The sequence below is a fragment of the Prosopis cineraria genome, unplaced genomic scaffold, assembly GCF_029017545.1.
Source record: "Prosopis cineraria cultivar Desert tree isolate PC_DT_omini unplaced genomic scaffold, ASM2901754v1 PC71, whole genome shotgun sequence".
NCBI lineage: Eukaryota > Viridiplantae > Streptophyta > Magnoliopsida > Fabales > Fabaceae > Prosopis > Prosopis cineraria.
The window spans coordinates 50,604-56,413 of record NW_026555400.1 but is presented as its reverse complement, the minus strand read 5'-3'; positions in this window follow the sequence as shown (position 1 = coordinate 56,413).

Below are 5,810 nucleotides of genomic sequence, written 5' to 3'. Positions count from 1 at the left end.
AGTTGATAGTTGATGTTGATGGACAAAATTATTTTGTGATATTTTAAAGCTATATATGTGTATTACAAGTTAAATTCAAGAATGTAATAATCATTCCATGTTATAATGTTTATTAGAACTGTGCAAAAGTCTTCCAGTCTTGTCTGATCCAATCCAACTCAACATGCTCCAGTCTTATTACGTATGTATAAATATTAGTCCTTCAGGACTAAAAAGATTAAAAAGATTAAACTATTTTTCAAGTTAGATTGAATAAGAGACTGGGCATTTAGACTACTTGGTCTAGTCTAGTCCTATTAATTTATTTATCATAATTATAATTTATTTATTTTTGACAAATGCTTTAAGTATAATTGACTTTAAGAAGATGATTGTGTAAAAATTTGTTGAGTTTGTTTCTAAATTATTGTTATAATGTAGTGTTTTTGAAGTTTGTTGAATGCTGTTTTTGTTAAAATTATAAATTTAAATCATTTGGACTATAATAAAAATATTTTTTTGTCATTGAAAATTATTATGGATTTATTATTATTATTATAAGTGTTTTTACTATCTTAATTGAATTTATTAAGTTAAAATGTATTATTGCCTTTCATAGAGAAAAAAAAAAAGTTACGTGAATACTGAACTAACAGAACTAGTCTTTCAGTCTTATGAACCAAGTTTGGTTCTGTTAATTTTTGAGTTATAATTGGACAAGATTGAACTTCGAGTTAGGCCGAAGTCTAATGACGTCCCGTCCTTTGTATAGTCCTAATCTTTATGATGGATTTTATTTGTTTTTACTTTCTTATCAACTTTTTTTCATTTCACTTTAACCCCTACACATCATCAATTAGAAGGCATTTGGGCCTCCAAGTGAATTTGACTATTATATGTTGGGAACTATCTTTAAAATTTGATAAAGATAAAAAATAAAAGGATATATTTGCATAATTCACACTTGAGGGACAAATTGTTGGAATATAAATATGTTATTTTGTGTGATAATTTCAGATGAAGTGTCACTTGTTGGATGAAGTTTCACTTTATATATATATATATATATATATTCCCTAATTGAGATCATATTGAGATTGTAAATGTATCATAGATCATAGAAATTAAAAAATTTACTATTGATTGAAAAATGTTACAATAAACAAGAAGTTTACTGATTTATTAAGATATATTGTTGGCATAAATTGTTTGATTATTTTGAATCATTCATTGAAAAACTAAAAGATTCATCACTAATAGCCAACACACACATACTCTCTCTCTCTCTATGCGCGCAAGATTTTTTGAATAAATCAGTATATTGAATGCACAATTTTCAAAGTATGTAATCAATACATTTCATATTGAAAATGCTAGTAAAACTATATTTCAGATTTTCAATGATTATAATATGTTTATAAGGAAAACTAGTTTTTTTTAGCAAAATATAAGAAAAACTATTTGAAAAGGCCATTTTACAGTAATTTAACAAAACTATTTATTAAATCTCCATAAAAAACTGGATGAAACTTATGAGAACAAAATTTCTATTATTGGCATGTGTTCTTACGCGTTGCAACACTCACACATATTACACCAACAAAATTCTCCCATACTAAAATTAATTTTTGATTAGGAGCCATATATTTTTTAAATTTGAATGTGCAAAGTTTCTTCTTATTATTATTCCACCACACTAAATTGATATTTGGAGAAAGTTGAGAATAAATGTTAGGTGAAAAACTCTATCTCCTTGTTTGTTTATAAATGAAACAAAAGAATGTTTTCTAAATTAAGGAAACAAATGGAATAGGAGATTTATTTTATATGATGAGTTGATTATCAATTGATGAATTTTTCTCAATTCGAGGGGGAGAAAAGACTAGCTGAAAAAGAAAATATATAGAATGCATTATCATTATATTATTTATATCCTCTCAAATAAAAATCATTGTAAAAAATAGTTGATTAAAGACAGAATTTTCAGTTATTAATTAGTGAAATTTTCATCACTAAATGGGTTGGCAACAAAATTAGTGACGGAATATTTTCGTTGGTAAAAATAGCATCATTAATTCATTAGCCACAAAATACTAATAAAAAATTTTCATCACTGAATAAAAATAAGTTATTTTGACTTTGTGATCGATAATCTGTTGCAAATTTTTCAACGAACTTATTCCATTGCTAATTTTATCACTAATTTTTAGGTGGAACAAAACATCATTGCCACATTACCTTGGTAGATCAATACCACCTCACTACCTCCTCGTCACTTAATGGACCAGTGTCACCTCATTGCCACCTTGTTGCTACATTATTTGTCACTGTCATGTCAAATATTATTACATTTAATTGTACCTTGGTCAAGCTTGAACCCACAACCTCATATTCCTTAGTGCCTTTGCGTCCACCTTATTGTCAGTTGAGCTAAAAAGTATATTCAATCTTAATTGATAATTAAATACATAATACTTAACCAGACACATATTAATAAATATATTATTTAAATTATTGTTAAATATAGTATTTAAATTTACTTATTTTTTAACATTATATTTATTTATTAATATGGCCAAACTAATTTATATATAATAATAATTTATATTATATTTTATTTTTAAAAAATTATTTTTGATAGTAAATTAAAAAATAAATTTAAAAATATTTTATTATCATTATATATTATATTATATTATAATTTGTATCTATATAATATAAAATATTTTAAATTTTTATTTATTTATTTATTTTATTTTTATTTTTAAATAAGAATAATTAATATATGTTTTAAATTATTATTAAATAAAATATTAAATAAAAATATATTATAAATAATAAACTTAAATTAAAAATAATTAGTGACGTAATTAGCGACATTAATGCATAAAGCTTTATGATGGAATTTTTTGTCGCAAATTCCATCACTACATTGGAATAAGATATTTTGAAAATTAGCAACAAAATTTTCATCGATAAATTCTATTAGTAAATTATTTTTGAAGGATTAGTGATGGAATAATGATAAAATTTTAACGATGGAATATTCCGTCACTAATTTGTTAATTTTTTGTAGTGAATATGAGCTACAAGTTTATCAAATGCATTCATAAAATATTATAAAAAATTTTCCGAATGCAATTACTACCCTAAATAATAATTAGTAATTCTTATATTCTAGCTGAAAATGCTCCAATGATTACAAAAGAAAATGAGGCATGCTTGAAGTATCAGAGAATAGTTGGTTTCAAATATAAATATAACTTGAAAAAAAGGGCATAAAATTAAAATGATAATAATAAGGAGGTAGACACTCTAGAAAAGGGTCAAGACATAACTGATTTTAAAATCCTTAGAAGTAGTTTAGGTACCTGAAAGTAAATAAGGAGATTTCAAAAAGTTATGTTATCATTGAAAAAATGGAATCGAATACATGCATAAAATTATTGACACAATTTTGATGATAATATCATATAATCAAATGATAATATTATACACATTATGAAAAGTGGATAGAAAGATGATTGGCCAAAGGAAAAGGAAACGAAAGTGACATAATGTGAGTAGAATTACATTCATCAATTTGACTATATGAAAATTATAGACATCCAAATCAAACACTTGAAATGTAAAGCTATTATGAGATATATGAACATTTATATGAAAATTAGGATTTTCACAAAGATATAGTAATGATTATGACCAAGTATGTTATCTTGTGGTATATTTTTGCATATATCATTAGCCTAGCAATCTATGAAATTAAAATAATACGCCAATTGAATATTATTATAGCATATGCATATGACTCACTAAATAGTGAAATTCACGAAATTCACATGAAAATCCTTAAAGGATAAAAAATGCTAGAAGTATGATCGAGACAATTATTTGTAATGTTTACATGGGTTAAAATAGTTTGAGTATATATAATTGATCTGAGCATTGAAAAATGTTTAATTCTGAATTTTATTTGCTTTGTAAATTGAATTATTGGATATCCTTATGATTTTAAAATCATTATATTTTTTATGATAATTTTTTCCACGAAATATATTGACTTTGATTCTCTATAAGTAGTATTTGTTTATTCTATGATAATATTTATATATTTTTCCCATGTTGAAATGCTATTAATTTTGTAAGAAAAATTATGTTCCTACAAGTATATGAATAAATATTGAGATGAAAGTTTTGTATAGTTCTATTAAACCATTACGTGATATCAATTGTTTCTGAATAAGTTGAACATGCGAATACATGATATACCATGATGATTTTTTGAATAACTTTTATTTTGTGATCTTGACAATACATGTAAGACAAATAGAGTATATATATTAATAATTCACTACTACAAAAAATATTTTTTACACTGATTAAATTTTTTTTTACACTAGTTCCAAAATTGGTGTAAAAATAGAGGGTGTAGAAAGTCCTAACTTTTTACATTGGTTTTTCAACCGTGTAATAAGTAGGCTTTCTACACAAAGATTTAGATAATATTGATGGATGATGAAGCTTGGTGTTTGGATATTCACAAAACTTTCTAATGCCAGAGAGTATGATGAGTCCAACTTCTCTCTTTACTCCATACCATCGCACACAAAGAACACACAAACACTCACAAATTAGTCCTCTGTGTTTGTGAGTGTAAAAAGAGTAGGGATGATAAGGGTAATGGGGGTGGGGGGTTGGGGGTCTAAGGGGCTGGGGCAACAAGGAGTGAGGCTGGGTAGAGCGGGAGGGGACAAGGGAGCTATGGGAACTTGGGGGAGGGGGGAGATGAGGGTTCAAGGATGGGGGGTTTTTTAAAAACAATAGATACTTTTTATATTAGGTATGGTCCACCACCCCATATAGAAACTAATATTTTATTTTTTTAATGAAAAAATTTAGATGCTTTCAACACCAAGTGATGTATACCTAGTGTGTAGAAATTAATGTTTTTTTAAAAATATTTCAAATACTTTTTATATCGGGCAATGTCTGATGGAGAAACTAAAAGAAAAATCATATACTTTTTATACTGAATATTATTTCACCTAGTTTAGAAACATTTTGATTTTTTATAATTTTTTAAAAATGTAACTATTTTCAACATCAAGATCATTTTACCCAGTTTAGATTTTGTTTTTTTATACACTTGTTTCCACAAAATAAATTTTTAAACTTTTTCCATTAGTTATAGGTACAGCCGATGTAGAAAGTACTTTTAACACTGGTTATATGCAGAATCGGTTCAAATAATATTCTATCAAGTCTTTTTATTTATAAAAATGTCACTTCTCACTTTTTTTTACACCGGTTCCTTTTTAACCAGTGTAAAAAGTGTGTGTAAAAAGTATTTTTTGTAATAGTGATTCAACATATTTAGAAGATATGTTAGGGTAGCATGTGTGATGAAAATGCATCATGCATGTTTTGGCTAAAAAAAATTGGTTAAAAAAGTATTTGTGACAATTACATTTGAGAAATTAATATTCTCAATTGAGACATGATCACAAGGAGTGATAATATTATCAGAGAAAGTTAAATTGATATCTTCATCAGAAAGAGTAAAATTCATTCTATACTCTTTTTCCTTTAACCAAGGCTTTGTCCCACTTCATTTTCTTAGTAAGGTTTTTAATGAGATAGTTTTAATATGTATTGTATACTATTTTTTCTTTACTAGATTTTTGTTCCATTATGAGTTTTTACTAGTAAGGTTTTAGTGAGACATACCATTTGTTTATGGACATCAAGAGAGAATGTTATAAATATTATGATAAGTGAATGTCCATAACTCTATAACATCTTAGGATTTCATCTTGCGATTAATGTCATTA